This window comes from Bos javanicus, chromosome 13 (genome assembly GCF_032452875.1).
Source record: "Bos javanicus breed banteng chromosome 13, ARS-OSU_banteng_1.0, whole genome shotgun sequence".
NCBI lineage: Eukaryota > Metazoa > Chordata > Mammalia > Artiodactyla > Bovidae > Bos > Bos javanicus.
In genome coordinates this window covers 21,463,371-21,482,101 of record NC_083880.1, presented here as the reverse complement: position 1 = coordinate 21,482,101, position 18,731 = coordinate 21,463,371, and the positions used below count along the sequence as shown (strand labels likewise).

At 40.5% G+C, this 18,731-nt stretch overlaps 1 protein-coding gene and 1 long non-coding RNA gene across 3 annotated transcripts in view; both read right to left on the bottom strand.

Annotated features, from left to right (window-relative positions):
* The window catches only part of PLXDC2 (plexin domain containing 2), a 426,407-nt gene that overhangs the window by 323,147 nt on the left and 84,529 nt on the right, over window positions 1–18,731 (bottom strand). The gene's annotated exons all lie outside the window — the stretch shown is intronic.
* Window positions 460–11,289, bottom strand: LOC133259033 (uncharacterized). The gene is made up of 2 exons (XR_009740238.1): window positions 8,695–11,289; window positions 460–8,235 (listed from the first exon to the last, which is right to left on the bottom strand). It is a non-coding gene; the product is annotated as an uncharacterized LOC133259033 (long non-coding RNA).

Below are 18,731 nucleotides of genomic sequence, written 5' to 3'. Positions count from 1 at the left end.
AAATAATATAAGTGTATATGTATAACTGAATCACCTTGCTGTGTACCTGAAACATTGTAAGTCAACTATACTTCAATAAAATATTAATTAAAAAATAAAATAGACCATTGAAAAGTCTGCTTCACTTTAGTGAGTGAATCACAAGAGGAGCAGAATATCACTTAGGGCTGGATGCTGTGCTGTGCTCAGTTGTGTCTGACTCTTTGCCACCCCACGGAGTGTAACCACCAGTCGCTTCTGTCCATGGGATTTCCCAGGCAAGAATACTGGAGTGGGTTGCCATTGACTTCTTCAGAGGGTCTTTCCAACCCAGGGATAGAACCCACTTTTGACTTGATCCAAAGTCATGGACTTGATTCTGCGTATCTCAAAGGTAACGGATTACTTAAGCAGAGCACGATGAGTTCGGGAGAATATCTAATTTGGAAAGGATGGTACTCAACCATGCTCAAAAGGAAGGTGTTTTTTTGTGTTTTTTTCCCCATAACATTCTGACTTTGGGCTTTGCAACCAAAACCTCCAATGTGAGAAATGAAAGTAATCTATCAAAAGATTGCTGCTAAGTCACTTCAGTCATGTCCGACTCTGTGTGACCCCATAGGTGGCAGCCCACCAGGCTCCCCCGTCCCTGGGATTCTCCAGGCAAGAACACTGGAGTGGGTTGCCATTTCCTTCTCCAATGTATGAAAGTGAAAAATGAAAGTGAAGTCGCTCAGTTGTGTCCGACTCTTCGAAACCCCATGGACTGCAGCCTACCAGGCTCCTCCGTCCATGGGATTTTCCAGGCAAGAGTACTGGAGTGGGCTGCCATTGCCTTCTCCAAATCAAAAGATTACAATTTACTTAAAAGTCATTTCATGTGAAAAGCTATCTTTTGTGCTCCTTCAATTGACTGCACATGTGGGTGGTGTCTCACTGTGCAGAAGAAAACATAATCCTAAAGCAGAAAATCAAAAATAAAAGGAAATCAGAAAATGCCATAGAGTGTGCCAAACAAATAAAAATAAATGAAAGAAGCTGAAAAGTCTTTGAAAGTACATGTTTATTTTAATATCTGTCAAAAGCGATTCGGAAGCTTGTCAGAAGAGCCTCTCTGATAACTTCAGTTGACTGACTGCATGATCTTGGCATAAATAGAAAGTCTAGAAGGTAAGATAATCAAGATCAGGAAAGATACATATTTTATTCATTTCAAGAGGAAAGAAAATAAAGAAACTGGGAAGAAGGACAAGAAAAATGGAAAAATTTGACCTTTGGAAAAATCTAGAAGATAAGTAAATCAGAAGTAAGAATAATACCAGGAATTGAGCTGGTATCTGTTACTTTGTCAAATTTGTAATGAAAATTGCAAAAGCTATGTTCCATGACACAAGCAGGAAGAGATGTTGACCGGACACCCACTGGGATGGGTAGGATATTTAAAACAGCACGTGATGTGATATACACTTGGAAAAATCTGTTTGAACAGACATGCAAGTCCTTTAGGCAGGAAGTTTTTACTAGATTTCATTATTTAATTTAAATACACACACGTACCCAAACTTCCCAAATTAGAAGGTATTTCCTGTTTTGAAGCTAAACACATTAGGTATTATTTCCCAAATTTGTCATCCTTGAAGATCTAGTTATTTATGCGAGTGTGTGAGTTTTCATTAAGGTTCATTCACAGAAATAGGGAACTTGCAGGAAAGCCTGAAAGGACACTGCAAAGCAGGAAAAGAGAGTCAGAGGTATTGTAGACAGTTTGCCTCCCTCCTACCAAACCATCTGACCCTCCTGTGAGGCACGCAGCAACAAAATTGATAAGGGACCCTATCTGTTGGGGGAGGAAGGAGACGGTGGGATATATGGAGAGAGTAACATGGAAACATACATTACCATATGCAAAATAGATAGCCAATGGGAATTTGCGGTATGACTCAGGGGCTCTGTAATAACCTAGAGGGGTGGGATGGGGAAGGAGTTGGGAGGGAGGTTCAAGAGGGAGGGGACATATGTATACCTATGGCTGATTCATGTTGATGTTTGGCAGAAACCAACACAATACTTTAAAGCAATTATCCTCCAATTAAAAATAAATAAATTTATTATAAAAATTGATAAGGGAGCTGGTGAAGCTGAATTTGGACCTCTGCAGAGGGTAACAGCTTGAAAATAAAGCTATACCCTGCTTTCAATCCATCAAATATATACAAGGCCAAACCTAGGGTCTGCTGATCATTACTGACATCATAAAGAGATCCTTCTCCTTTCAAGAAAGATTTGCTATAGGGTTTCTTTAATAAGAAAGCCCACCAGAACAAATATTTAAAATACATTTTTTAAATGATTTACGGGCACCTTTTAAATAATGTATTAACTGTGAATTGCCCAACAATGTGTACCTGTAAAACATCTGTTTGGCTAAAGCTTAAGGATAGTCATTAAAATCAGCTTGGCTCACAGCCTGGTGCCCTGGGCAAATCAGAGGCTGCTCACAACATTCAGAGATGAGAGTGGAAGGGAAGGAGGCAGCGGTGCGTGCTGGAAAGGAGAGGAATGTGCCAGCTGGAGCCCGCTCCTGCTTCTGAGGAACCTGAGTTCAATTCCCAGGGGGAATGGGCTCACTGACACCCTCTTCCTGCACCGAGTTAACACTGAGTCAACAAGGGTATCTGAAGAACCAGACAAGCTTTCCTCCACCTGGTTCTTGACATTTGAGGAGGTAACACGTGCTGCTACCTATCCCATCTTTCAACACCTGGAACACCTGTGATTTTTCTTTGTAAAATCTGTTTTCACTTGTTTAGCCATCTTCCCAAACGTAGCTGACACATTTTACAAAATTAGCCTACACTTCTGCTTATCATGGTATGCTATTTTTTTTTTCAGTTTTACTATGTATGTGGAATAAGTCCAGTGTGCTTGAAATTTTTAAAATCTGACTATAAATACCAGCCTGACTGCATTTCATTGATAAAAGTCAACATATCCTCTAAGTCGGCAAATATTCCTCTCGACAACCATGAATTATGCTAAGATCACACAGCTAAAGACCTTATTAGTGGTTTATAGTGAGCTCAAGTGGAAAAAACATCCCAGCTGTTATTTTTTTTAAAAAGATTTTTCTTTAAACCAGTAAATGTTTGCTCCTGAAGTTCAATTTCCAATTGAGATATAGCATCTCCACTTTAAAAACTGATTTCAGTCATCTTCTTAATGAAATAATCTCCCAGGCTGGAATTATCCATTTGGGGGCCTAGAAAGAGTATATTTCATACTGAAATGGTAACAGGGAATTTGGGGAACTTAAAATGTACCAAAAAGCAAAGAAAAAAAACGTGCTGGGAAATGAAATCCTTGGGGCAAAAAAAAAAAGGAGAAATGAGAACGTACTCTTTCAAGAGCATGAACTGATGGCTGAAGGACCTTCCTCAGGACACTGGAGAAACTGTCCTTCTGGAAATCTCTAAGCAGACCAATCACCCAAGAAAACTCAATTCTACAGTGATTTCAGAATAACGATTGTTAGAAAAGTTCTAGTTTTAGAGTAATTTTCAACAATTAAATATGAATATCCCAGAGAATGAAGTGAGTTTTCAGAACACTAACATAAAGAGGCAATGAAAACTATTCTTTCTTCCCTTTTCTCAGGAGGTGTAACCAATCCACAGGTTCAGGTATCCGGGGCTATATTTCAGAGCACATGCGTGCTCGATCGTGTTTGATTCTTTGCTACCCAGTGAACTGCCAGGCTCCTCTATCCAGGGGAGTTCCCAGGCAAGAATATTGGAGTGAGTTGCCACTGCCTCTTCCAGGAGATCTTCCCATCCCAGGGACTGAACCCGTGTCTCCTGCGGCTTCTGCATTGACTGGTGGATTCTTTACCACTGAGCCTCCTGAGCAGTCCATAATTCTGAGTGTCTGGATAAAAAGGCAGATTTGTCTTTTTTTTTTTCTCTTCCTGACCCAAAGCTTTGTGTTAGCCATCGCTTATACTCTGATTCTGGCCAAGAGAAGAAAACCTAATCTCAGGTCTATATGTGTGTACAAATAGCTTCAAAGACAGAAGGAAATTGATTTAGGCAAACTTTAGAAGATGATTTTTAAAAGATTACTGTTTAAAAATGTATCAATCAGTTGTTAAAAGGTGAGAACAAATTTCCACAAAGAAATATAGATTCCCTTGACAGTCTATTTCACATTTCATATTGCTGAAGAAGAATCATATGATTCCATGTACAGAGGCATTTCTAGAATCACTTTAGGCTTTAGGCTAACTCTCACGATGGAAATCTGAGAGCTGGGTATACAGCCAACGTTCAAGCCCCACTGCAGCCCCACTGCAGGGGGAAACCGACCCCCTCAGGCTTCCTTGGTCCAGGGGTTAGGAGTCTGACTGACAAGACAGGGGACATGGGTTCGATCCCTGGTCCAGGAAGATTCCACAAGTCATGGGGCAAGTAAGCCCACAAGCCACAACTACTGAGTCCATGTGCCTAGAGTCCACACTCCACAACGAGAGAAGCCACCACAATAAAAAGCCTGCACACAGTGACTAGAGCGTAATCCCCATTTGATGCAATTAGAGGAAGCTGTGGCTGCAACAAAGACCCAGCACACCCAAAGATAAAATTAAAAAATAGATTAGAAGGAAAAACAAAACTGACACCCTCTAGAGAGTGGGTCCATTATAAAAGGATAAAAAGCCTTTATCTCCCTCTGGGTCACTCTAGGATGGAAGAGAGGATGAGGGTCCTATCTACAGTAAAGCCCACCCAGCCCAGACTGTACTCCAGGCTCCCTGTCACAGGAAGTTCAGCTAAGCCCCACCCGAGGGTGACCCTTGGTTCTGTCCATCACCAGATGGACTCCCCAGTGTCCCACCCTGTCAGTGGGATGTGAGTGCTCTTTATCTTCTGCTCACTTGTTTTTCTTAATTTTGCAATAAATATGGTCTGTTAGCATTAAAAAAAATAGGCTATTTCTGTAAAAGCCTTAACATACTTGTTCATTTCCAGATGCCTAAGGCAAAAATCTTATAAAACGGTGGACAATGCCCAACATAACCTTGTACTTACTTCCTCCTCCAGACTTCAAGTCCTTCACAGCCTATCATGAACTTAAGATTTAGTGCCATTGAACCTCTTATTATTCTACGAAGACACTACACCTTTTCACGATTCTCTGCTATTGTAAATTTGTCTCTTTACCTGAATTGCCCTTTATTCTGCCTTTATCAGAAAAATGTCATCTCACCTTTTGAAAGCCAAGCCAAATACCAATTTCCTCCAGGAAGCTCTCACACACTCTGCCCGCCCTCCCTACCCGGCCACTGTGTGTCCAAGGCACGTGCTCCATCACCTAGCGTGTTTCACTGTGCTTTACCGCTTTGCACGCTAGTTTCTCAATGTGGGGTTTACCTTTCCTTTTGTCTTTTTTATTCTCAGAATTCTAGCAGAGCATCTGAAATGTGTTAAACACTCACAGTAAATTGGATGGATGAATGAAAGAGTAAATTTTGTCACGAACATCAGTTTTATGGTGAGTTGGACAGCAGTTGAATAAGGCCAGAGAAGGGAAAGGAATCTGGGACTCAAGCACTAGAAATGAGAAAGAGAAAAACAAATATCATATATTAATGCATACATGCAGAATCTAGAAAAATGGTACAGATAAACCTATTTGCAGAGCAGGAAGAGAGATGCAGACACAAAGAATGGGTGTGTGGACATGGGGTAAGGGAGGATGGGACATATTGCGAGTAGCATTGATATATATACACTGCCATGTTTAAAACAGATAGCTGGTGGGAAGTTGCTGTTTAGCACAGGGAGCTCACCTGGTGCTCTGTGATGACCTGTAGGGGTGGGATGGGGCAGGGAGGGAGGCTCAGCAGGGAGGGGACACGTGTATACATATAGTTGATTCACTTTGTTGTACAGCAGAAACTAATGCAACAATGTGTATTGATTATACTACAATAAGAAAGAAAGAAGGATGAGAAAAAAAATGGAAAGAGTTGGGACAATAATCATTATCCAAACTGCAGAACCCTCTATATCAGGAGGTACCAACTTCTCAAGTCTATCTTAGTAGATAATGCAGTGATCAAACTTTCAAGGGCTGCCATTCACTTCGTGTCAATAGATATGGCAGTCAGCATCCTGTCTCACTGAAATGCCACAGGACATGTCTCTTTTCAGCAGTTCTGCACAGCACCACATGCTTTCTCATTTCTTCCCACAAGGCCACTTTTCTCAAAGGCAGTGTTGGGAATGGGGGAGGACATACTTTAAGCAAGACTGACATTCAAGAGTCCACTCTCATTATAATGTCTCCTCCACAATATGACAACATCCATAGGAAAACATAGAAATAAAGTCTGCCTTCGTCCATTTCCCCGCATCTTAGATCCTTGAGAAAGTGATTCCATCATCCTTTCCCTGAAGTACTAGTACATTTCCCAGCCACAGTGGGCTCAGTGCTGTAGTCCTGTAGATTTCTGCCTTCAGATGCTTCCCGTAAGCAGACAATCCCTTCTCTACGCCTTCTGGTGATTTTCAGACAAAATAATCCAACAGACAAAAAAAAAACACAAAAACCGAAAAACATCCTCATGTAGATTGTTTACTCTTTTCAAAGTTTACTCTTTTTACAGTTTATAAGGCCATTATATCCACTAATTAATTTTTCATTTGAGTCCACCTACTCAGTGCAAAACTGTAATGCCCATTAAATTAAGCTAGAATGGTGACAGTGTCCATTCATTTGGGGACATAATCTCACCTGGATCCTTGACTAAGCATGAGTACACATTATTATTTTTCTCACTTTTATTTGCTTCCATGGGATTGGTATAAAGTCGCAGATACAGAAACTGTGGAGACTGTTGTGCAAGAAACTGGCAATTATGCTTCTTTAAATTTACTTCTGGTACAAATCTGCCAGATAGAATTGTATTTTGTGTCACCTCTTTTAGGCTCAAAAATTTCCTCATTTACTCTTATTTGTCCTATATTGAAAAATAAGGGAAAATACCAACCCTATCTTCCTGATATTACAATGCTCTTGTTCTGCTTAACGCACCATGTGGATGCACGTGGGAACTCTTCTTTCAGTGGTAGATGTAATGAATGTACTGCTTAGCTGATAAACCCTGGCACAGAACAGTCCACGAAAAACTTCTCAGGCTACGTGCTTTCTCATTTCACTGTGTGGAAAACAGCAGGCAACTCCCACTCAATGAATGCTCCTTATTCCTCACTGAAGTACCACCCTACAGTGGCTGATGAAGGCCTATTTTAGGGATGGGCAGATACGGAGCAGAAAAGCCGACTCAGACACCTGTGATTTCAACTACTGCCCCATCACACTTCGTGCAAAATGCAGGTGAGCTAAGTAGAATATAATTTGGCATAAACTTCCATGATCAAACACTTAGATCTTGTCCTTTTTTTTTAAAGGGTGTTCATGCAGATGTCATTTACTTAAAAACAACAGCAACAATAAAAGACCAAGGCTTCCACATGCCCTTCTGACATGGAATAGAAATGAATCAACACTCCTAGCAACTCCCTTACTCTTTTGCAAGTCTGTTATACCTACCAGACTGTCCACACACAAGGCCCATTCAGCACAAAATTGCCTGAGTGCTATCATGTGCCACCAGTGGGCAGAGGCTACTAAGCTCTCCACGCCTTCAGCTTCCTCAGGATGCCAGCTGAGCTGCAATAAGTTTGAAAGACTTTCCTGTGGGACCTGGGTGACCTTCTCTGGCGCTTTGATGTTAAATACAGCTCACTGGTGTCACGGCTGGAAGTTAAGTGAGTTAACTGTGCTGTCTGGAGCAGGCCCACGAATTTATATTCTCTGCACTTGCAGTTTGCAGACCTTCAACTTCACCCTGATTTTGAATTATTTTCCTGCCAATCTCCGTTCCCCCCTGCAAAGCATGGAGAGGTAATAGATAAGAAATACAACTTCATTGTCATATGGAACAAGCCATTATAGTATCTCTATGGATGGCAATAAAGCGGGCCCTAGGAGACTACATCTGCCATCTGGGAAGTATAGTAGGTTTTACTCGTGCTCACTCGTCACCTGAATTGCAAGAGAACCCGCAAGCACCAATACCTACACTATAAATGCAGGAATTGAACCATCAAGAAGTTGAATGTCTTTACCTTGGTAGGAAAAAACTGGACACACATGTTAGGTCATCTTTCCAGATCTCCTCCAAATGATTTACACAGACTGCCTGAGGGTTAAGTACAAGTGTGGGGATTAAAAGCGTTTTTTCAAAAAAGTTTTATTCAGAACCCTATTAATTCCTTCGCTGCTCTGAAAAATTATTTTCTACTTCTGTGTCAATGTTTTCACTATGAATGGATAAGGACATTATAAGCCCTGTTATATAACCCTGCTAAGGAAATAGGGCCCTCCACCCAGCAGGAATGTCAACATAATTGCTAGCTCTATATCAAATCTGAGAGAAGTGGATAAATTGTATATTAATAACTAACAATGGGGGGATCAGTTGAAGATGCTCAACTTTATTTATACAAACATAGAGCAGCATTCACACCTCAGTTTTGGCTAGAAAAAAAGTCAATCAACCTATTCAAGTGGAAGTACCAATGGAGCTTGCTAAGTTCTCCCCTCCCAACCCCTCCTTCTATTGAGTGGCATGAATTTTTTAAAAGTTATCTTTACTTGCCTTAGTGTGGTGGTGATGGTTTAGTCAGTAAGTTATGTCCTACTCTTGCGACCCTGTGAACTGTAGCCTGCCAGGCTCCTCTGTCTGTAGGATTTCACATGGCAGGAATACTGGAGTGGGTTGTGATTTCCTTTTCCAGTACCTCAGTGTAACACTTGGGTAAGACATTTTTTCTGCCAACACTGAAAACAAGTATTTGTTTAATGAGTATGTACACCAATACCAAACCCTCAGAAGAACATGGCACAACATCAAGAAAGATAAATCCTTGGACTGATTTTTACTCCTGTGGGACTCTTTCATAAACTTTTCTCTTCTATTGTGTTGAACACAAATATATTTATATTTTGTTAAAATGATAATCATTGTTTTAATTAGGGGAGACTTTTCTGATAGTATATCTAATGCTAAGAGAAATTTCAACTGTTATGTGATGTTTGGAGTGGACGGTCAGTGAAATAAATCCGTTCACAAACACATGAAACCTCATTCTTTCTAAATAAAGCTAAAACTCAATAACATACTTTCTGCTTAATGCTGGCGACTGCAACTTCCTGGCTGAAAGAAATAGAGCGCCCAACAGTTTATAAAATGACTCAAAAGATTTCTCAAATATAATAAGTGTCTTTGGCCAAATAGCATTTGGATGAGTTAAAGATAGACAACAACAAAATTCAGTATGTATATTGATACATTGTGATCAGATTTCCTTTGAAATCCCCAAAGTCTCAAGATTAAGAGGTTAAGAGAGCTTTGTAGTTAAGAGACTCACAGGCTTTGAACAACAGCTCATTTTTTCAATCCTCAAAAATGTTTGGTACCACATCTGTTAATAAGGAAACAGTTCGATGAGTCAGTGTCTGAGCTCTCATCGCCTTGAAGGCAGTCCAAAATGGGGATTTCTGGCACTTTGGGCCAATTTTATGAGCTTTAAAAAATATGCTGTAGTTTTAGAATCACTGAGCTATATTTTGCTATTCAAATCACCAACTCTCAGATATGCTCCCTGAAGTGTCACAGTTGATCCTCTCTTCCCAAGGAAGGCTCATCCCAGCCAATTAACCGTAAAGGAGAAGCAGCAGGACCAATCCAGAGGAGGTCCTCAAGTCATCCTCAACAGACGAGAAGAATGACTTCCCACCAGCAACAGGTCATTCCCACTGATCCACAGAACAAGGGCTTGGACAAAACATCAAGTACACAATGTTGGTTTGTGTTTAATTACTCTCCACTCCTTCCCTGATGGCTTCCTGATGAGCTTCCCTGATAGCTCAGTTGGTAAAGAATCCAGCTGCAATACATGAGACCCCAGCTCAATTCCTGGGTCGGGAAGATCCACTGAAGAAGGGATAGGCTACCCACTCCAGTATTCTTGGGCTTCCCTGGTGGCTCAGCTGATAAAGATCTGCCTGTAATGCTGGAGACCTGGGTTCAATCCCTGGGTTGGGAAGATCCCCTGGAGAAGGGAAAGGCGACCCACTCCAGTATTCTGGCCTGGAGAATTCCATGCCAGAACTTTTCAGTTTCATACTCTAAAAAGCATTATTTGTGATGTAGCCTTTTACAAAATCATCTTAACTTTTACGAGCTAAAATGGACAAAATAGTTTCATAGACATCAGTTAAGAGGGACTATATAGTCCATGGGGTCACAAAGAGTCAGAGATACTGAGCGACTTTCACTTTCACTTCACTTTCACCCTCCACTCCAACACACGGATGTAATTCTACTCTCAAAGAATAGCCCCACAAAGGATAAGTTATGTTAAGCTTTTACCCACACTGGCAAACTGTCCCTCAGTCCATGGTGAGTAGGCAGAGACACAAACCAGAACATTAGAGTCGAGTGTCCCTGCGTTGGGCACTTAGGCAGAGCTGTCCAACGGGCCCCAGGGCACTGGGCTTGGTGAGCAGAATTCAAACTGCCTTCAGCCCCTCACCTCCTGGGGCCAGAGCCTCAAAGGCAGAGCACAGACCTCACAATAGTTACACAGCAGCCCTGTCTAGCAGCATTGACCCCATTCAGCTAAAGCCAGAGCCTTAAAGAAGAGAAGAAAATAATAAGCATAATTGAGAGTTCAGTGAGGAAAAAATGAAGCTAAAATTTACATGTTGTGCTTTGGTTTTTTCCAATTACATATGATGCATGGCTAAAGTCAATTAACCATCTCAGAATCATGTGTTATTGGAATCCTCTCCAAATCTCTGGGTGAATGTCATGCCCATCCAGAGGGAGGAAGGATCTCAGTATTTGGTGATGAGAAGAATGGTCAGCAGAGATGAAACTGCCCCTCTGAAACGTCCACAAGGGAGTAGCACTCTGTGCTTAACTGGCTGTCTCCTAATTGATGTATGTGAAACTATCTTTTCCATTTTAGCTCATAAAAGTTAAGATGATTTTGTAAAAGTCTACATCACAAACTATGCTTTTTAAATTATGGAACTGAAAAGTGCCATTTTTTTTTAAAATCATACAAATTGAAGTTGAGTAAAATGTTCCCTTAACCAGAATAAGTGAACTTCCCTGGTGGCTCAGACAGTACAGAAACTGCCTGCAACAGATTGCAGTAGACCCAGTATTTCAATCCCTGGGTGGGGAAGATCCCCTGAAGAATGGACTGGCTACCCACTCCAGTATTCTTGCCTGGAGAATTCCATGGACAGAGGAGCCTCGAGGGCTGCTGTCCATGTGGCTGCAAAGAGTCAGACATGATTGAGTGACTTTCATTTTCAAACAGAATAAAAATCAATAGAATATAGCCCATCATTTTGAACCGTTAAGTATCACAATCATGGATACAAAAAACTCAGATGTCAGGAGACAAAACTCAAGTGTCTAGAGGTTTAATGAGTACCATTAGCATGACAGATTGTCATGTGTAATGAAACCAAGGTGCAGGAGCAATGATAAACAGCTATTGGTGTTGGGTCTCAGTGCTGGGGATCAGCACCAGGTAGAGAGAGCAGGAGATATTTGTTTAATTTGTTGTGGGCTGAGTATTTGTGTCCCCCAAATTCATATGTCAAAACCCTCATCCCAATGTGATGGTCTTCAGAAATGGGGCCTTTGAGAGGTAAAGTCATGAGGGTGAAGCCTTCATGAATGGGATTAGTGCCCTTATTAAAAAAAAAAAGGGCCAGACAGCTAGTTAGCTCTCTTTTTGTCACCTGGGGACACAAGAGTGCAGCCGTCCTCTCTGAACAAATGAGCAGGATCTCACCAGACACTGAACCTGCCAGCACCTTAAACTTGGACTTCCCAGCCTCCCACACTGTGAGAAATAAATGTTTGCTGTTTAAGCCAGCAACTTACTGTATATTTGTTAGAGTAGCTCAAATGGACTCAGATAGCCTCAAAAAGTGGTAGCAACCAAGCTCCAGTCACATATTGCTACGCAGGAACGTTATAAAATTATTTGGGTGTGTGTTTGGGGTTGATAAAAGTGGCAATTGGTTTTCTTTTAATCCATTGGACCTAAATCAACTTCCTAGAATTAGGCAATACATGTATCTCTAGCTTTTAAAACACAGTCTTTCAAATTCTAGTAGGTGGTTTAGGATGTCTTGGCCTAATCTTTCTTCTGCAGACTAAACATTGCTGCACTTTACAATCAAGTACTTTCCCTCTCTAGTTGCCCCCGTGCAGTTTGCTTAACGTCAGTATTAAAGTATGGTGTCTAGAATGGAGTACCAGATTGACTTTAAATACCCAATAGCAAAAGTGAAGGTTTAAGCAACAAACAGCAGGGGGAATAAAGGTAAAATAAACTAGGTCTTAGGGGTCAAAGTATATTTCAGCAGGTATATTTTAAAAGAAAATGTGAAAAACTGACCATCTCCACTAGAAACAACCGTGGATACAATATACATTGCTTCCTTTTTCTGAATTCTTTTTGCTTCCTGATTTTAGTCGGGTAGATTAAGTATCAGCTCAATTTGCTAATTGCTTTCCTTAAAACAATTAACTATTAATTATAGTCACTGTTATTAGCTGTCTCCAATTCTTTCAAGCTGCAGATGTTTTTACAGCAGGCTCTTAACTAGATTGGCAGTGTAAAATATTTTCTGCCAGCAAATTGCAGTCCTTTTAGCAAGAGCCTAGGCTCAGTGGTAAAGAATCTACCTGTCAATGCAGGAGATGCACAGGAGATGCACAGGAAATGCAGATTCGCCCCCTGGGTCGGGAAGATTCCCCTGGAGAAGGAATGGCAACCCACTCCAGTATTCTTGCCTGGGAAATCCCATGGACACAGGAGCCTGGCAGGCTACAGTCCATGTGGTTAAAGAGTCAGAAATGACTGAGCACACACACATACCTTGTATATATGTAATTGTAAAGACTGTCCTTTTAAAAATAAGGTTTTGGTGCAAAGGAAATTGAGCACCACCATGTAAATACACATATAATAGCAATTAAAGCTAAAGGGTCTATAATATGAATTTTTATTGTCACTTTTTTGGGATAAAAATCCTACATTGCATTGACTGAAAAACAATTTTCAAATAACACATTGTAAGGAATAATCAGAAGCCACTTACAGAGAGTGAGACCCTCTTCTGTTGACATTTCTCCATAATTTATAGTCACCGTGGAATACAGTAAACACCACATATTTACAAATGCAAGGTCTAAGTTAACGTGATTGACACTTCACAAGGTGTATACCCTTCACAAAGTGTATACTAATACATCAAATGTCTTCACTAACTGCCCAGGTTGTTTCCTGTGAGAAAACTCCAAGGAACTCAGCAACAGTGATGCATATTTATACTTGAGTTAATGGTTCTCTATATGGCCTGCAACTCCACTTGTACTGCATGCATCATGCAGTAAGTTCTTAATAATTTAGAAACACTTAGCAGTCTGTTACCTGCCACTGAAAAGGAAGTCATCCTTACAGATGCCCTTTAAGAAAGCTGTATTTGCTCTCTGAGCTAAGAAAAGCATATAATGATCAACTTGCTCTGTACTTACCTTCCAGGAGTGTCACTAGTAGAGGACAGAAAAGCAGTGCCTGCCTTAATTTCTTACTTTTCTTTAGTAAGCACTTTCCCACAATTTTCAGCCCTCCCAATCCCTACTCAAGCCAAGGCAAGCCTCTATTTTTTGTTGTCTCAAAACAGGTATTAGTTCAAATTTGTATTCAATTAAAAAACAGCTGCATCAATTTGCTCGGCTTGTGTTTAATATACTTGATGTTAGAAAATATCAGCATGCTCATAGTCTTCCAGACCCATCTATGTTTTTTATCATTTTCACAGACCTTTTACAGAATTTTCTTCCTACAGAAACTGTGGTGATGCTGAACTCTACCTACTCACATGCTTCTAATTACCTAGGCTGTTAGAAGCTCCACCTCCTATGCAAAGATTTTTTTTCAACCATTGCAGCCCAGGTTAATTACATTCTATTCTGAGAAGGAAGGCTGGGACTTCCTGGCTCTGCTATGAACCAGCTGAAAGTCTTCAAGCAACGCTTCCTTGATCTCTCACAGCCTTAAGCTCCTCTCTTGTAAAGTGAAGGACTAGATGAAAGTGGTATTGCATAGTGTAGCAATCTAAACTCAGGGTTTGACCGGCTTAGCATTTCTGGCAAGAAGACAGTGTTTATCTAGTTACGATGCACAAATTAACCAATGGCTAAATGGAGTGTAAGAACTCAGTTCATAGATTGAAATCCAAGAAGGCTGACTCCAGGAATGGGGCACCTGCAAAGAAAGGGTGAAAGCATTTCCCTAGCTCATTCAAGCTGGAGGAGAAACGTGCTGTGCCCAACTTGGCATCATTCACCAGGAGCGTATGTGCTGTGAACTTTGCAAATCAGCTTCACTGCTTTAGTCTGAGGAGAAAACTATGTATGTTTCCTTTGTTACCCAGATCTCTAGTTCATGAGCTATTCAGAGGAAGTTGAAGCATAATATAGGCATTTAATTTATTGTATTAATTTAATTTATTGTATTATAATACATTCAGATGAGTAGGTTAACCCATTAAAAGTAAACCCATTAAAAGGTTTACTCAGCTGTTGACACAGATCACAGACTTTGGAGAATTAAAGGTTAAATTAAAGGTTAAATTGTTGTTCAGTTGCTAAGTCATGTCTGACTGAGTCTGACTGCTTGCGACCCCATGGACTGCAGCACGCCAAGCTTCCCTTTCCTTCACCATCTCCCAGAGTTTGCTCAAACTCATGTCCACTGAGTTGGTGATGCCATCCAACCATTTCATCCTCTGTAGCCCCCTTCTCCTCCTGCCCTCAATCCTTCCTGGCATCAGAGTCTTTTCCAGTGAGTTGACTCTTCGTATCAGGTGGCCAAAGAACTGGAGCTTCAGCTTCAGCTTCAGTCCTTCCAATGAATATTCAGGATTTATTTCTTTTAGAATTGACTGGTTTGATGTCCTTGCTGTCCAAGAGACTCTCAAGAGTCTTCTCCAGCAATCTCTAATAAGACACCCACATTGTCTGAATCCCTATCTTACTGATGTGAGAAAACACAAACAGCCTAAACCTAAAAGGATAGTTATTGAAATTCAAATTGAACATGAGCATTTAACAACTAGAAACTGCATTCACTTCTCATCGCTAAAAGGATTGGAGTTTAATTGAGTCAGACATTCTAAAGAACTGCAAAACCATCTGGGAGAATTTATGTCCAAAAGTTAAAGGAGAGTCATAGAATTTGATGAGTATGAAGCATGATTTAAGTTTCTGTAATAGTTTTGAAGATCGGCTTTGGGGTGAATCGAAGGTATCATGGAAGGACACTGTAGTTTATAAAAAGGGCTGGCACAGCTTAAATCACAGCCCACCAAGGACATAAAAGATCCTTCATTTGGTTACAGAAGTACGTGAAGCTCAGGTCCACGCTGCTTCTGTGGCCACATTCAGAGCAATGCTCAGGTTCTGTGAGAGTGCTCCTTGCTCAAATGGCATGGCTGGAACCAAAGCTCTGTGCTACTCTGAGTAACACAAAGCAGGGGTCAGAATTGAGTCAAGCCCTGACTAAACAAACTCCACAATTTTCTAAGAAGAGTTGAGACCTTTTAATACCAGCCTTCTAACTTAAATGATGAAAATCAGTTGATTTCTGCAAGTGACACTTCTATAAAGAAGAAAGGTCTTCAGACTCTTGGCAATGCATTTATCATGGCTAAATATTGCCTGTTTTCAACAGATTTATTTAGCTAGAAAATTTTCCTGTGTTCTGCTCTTGAACTTTACTGCTGGAGAACCAGGAACACAGTCAGATCAAATGAACCTTTAAACTACAAAAAAATCATAATTATTCTATATCTTCTATTTTGGAACATCAAGTGTATGTCAGGTACTTCATGTGTTTATTTCTGCTGCTGCTAAGTCCCTTCAGTAGTGTCCGACTCTGTGCGGCCCCATAGACGGCAGCCCACCAGGCTCCCCCGTCCCTGGGATTCCCCAGGCAAGAACACTGGAGTGGGTTGCCATTTCCTTCTCCAATGCGTGAAAGTGAAAAGTGAAAGTGAAATCGCTCAGTCGTGTCCGACTCTTCTCAACCCCAGGGACTGCAGCCCACCAGGCTCCTCTGTCCATGGGATTTTCCAGGCAAGAGTACTGGAGTGGGGTGTTTATTTCTGGTGTTTATTTCTAACACAGTGATATTTGAGGGGAAATTTGAGTTCCCGGAAGCACCACTACTGTAGAGCTCTGTGAGACTTGTCTCTGAGCTTCAATTTTCAAGTCTGTTAAATAGAAATAAGAATAATGGTCACTTCATAGAGCACTATGCAGATTAAAATAGTAAAAAGATTAGCAGAGGGCCTGTAAATAACTGTTAGCAGTTACTGCTTTAAGATTTACCTGAGTGTTTTCCCAACTTCAGTTCCTCATCCATCTATAAGTATTTTGAGAAGAAAGCAAAGGAAAAATTTCTTCCACATAATTTCCTCATTGGCATTTTATCTACTTTGCTGCAGCTAACTATATTCTTCCCCACAACGTTTACAAGTCAGATGCACTCTGGACTAATGAGGTGAATACTTAGAGCTGGCTGTTAGACTCTAGGCTCTGAGACAGAGAAAAGGGGAAAGTGAGCTCTCTGTTCCTATGCATGTTTCTGATGTTAGCTAACTGTACTTAAATGAGTAGGGGTGGTGGGGACTTCAGTTCTGGAAGTATGGAGCAAGCACATCTCCCCCTTATCACACCTAAAACCCTGGTTAAAATGAATAAAACCACCAGCAGAAAACTCTAAAAGGTAGAGACAGAAAGGCAGACTTTCTAGGGAACCTTGCTATGCAAAGAATGTCTAATTGACTTGTGTTAAAAGTACTGATGAAAATAGAGAGGGAATGACAACAGAAAAAAACTTGGAACATCAGAGCAATCAACAGAACAGGTAAGAGTACTGGTAAATAAAATATACTACTTATTCTTTATCCAGTTTTTAAAATTCTTTTATAGATATTTGAAAGCAAAACCATAATAGTTTCCAATATGTTTCTCAATATACAGAAAGAAGTTAAACACTTAACACACTGTCAATTACTTCATTTAGTATGAGTGTTCTAAATAGGCCAATTGAAGGAGAGATTGGCAGAGTGGATTTTTTAAAAATGCTCCAACTATGTGATGTCTATAAGGAGCTCATTTCTAATATAATGATATAGGTAGGATGAAAGTAAAGACATACTATGAAAATACTAATCAAGGGCTTCCCTGGTGGCTAAGTGGTAAAGAATCTTCCTGCCAATCCACGAGACATGGGTTTGACCAGTGATCCAGGAAGATCCCACCTGCCCCAGAGCAAATAAGTCCATGCACCACAGCTACTGAGCCTGTGCTCTAGAACCCGGGAGCCATCGCAACTACTGAGACAAGTGCTGGCAGCTACTGAAGCCCCTGTGCCCTAGAGCCCATACTCTGCAGCAAGAGAAGTCGACGCAACGAGAAGCCCGTGCACTGCAACCAGAGAGTAGCCCCTGCTCGCTGCAATGAGAGCAAAGCCCACGCAGCCAGGAAGATCCAGCACAGCGAAAATAAATACATAAACAAAATTATATTAAAAAATACCAATCAAAAGAAAGGTGTAATATCACATAAAGCAGACTTCAAACCAAAGAAAGTTACTGGACACGGAAAGGAACATTATATACTGATAGATGTGTCAATGCACCAAAATGAAGAGTTAACGTTATGGTTTCAAGTATAAGGATATGAGGATAGACCTTGATTATAATACTGGTAACCTTGGACTTCAGTTTTCTGTACATTTCTCTAAGATTCAGTATTCCCATCTCAAAAAATATAGGAATAATAATGGCCATGCCTTGGGTTGTTCAAATGTATAAATGAGGTCAATACATAAAAGTAGCATGTTTTTGTTTGTATCTCCACTACCATATAAATGCTTTGGTCTGAAAATGGACACAAGAAATCCTCAAAGTAACCTTGACTTTCCAATTTTTGACATATCGCTTCTCATGAATAATAAGCTTTATTCGCAGAGCACAGTGTTTTGCTGTAAAACATAAGAGGAAAAATGTGCTGGTAAATTAATAACAGTCTCGGAAATATAGAATTCCAATTAATTTCAGAAATTACTATGTAATTATGGATAAATCAATGAAAATTCTGTTGACATAGAATATAGTAATTACATATGCCAATAGAGTGGAATCCATAGTGGAATCCATGTGGATCCTTACATATTTTCACCTGCCTCTTCTTTTCAGATTTAAAATAGGAAAGAAAGCTAAGGAATAAGAGAAATAAACTAGACCATGTAATGATTTAGTGGCTCAGCTGGTAAAGAATCCACCTGCAATGTGGAAGACCTGGGTTCAATCCCTGGGCTGGGAAGATCCCCTGAAGAAGGGAAAAGCTACCCACTCCAGTATTCTGGCCTGGAGAATTTCACGGACTGTATAGTCCTTGGGGTCACAAAGAGTTGGACATGGCTGAGCGACTCTCACTTCATGTGCAATTATTTAATATTCCACAAAAAAGAACAAAAAATTATTACTCAAGTAAACACATTTAATATTTCCTTCCTTCCGTC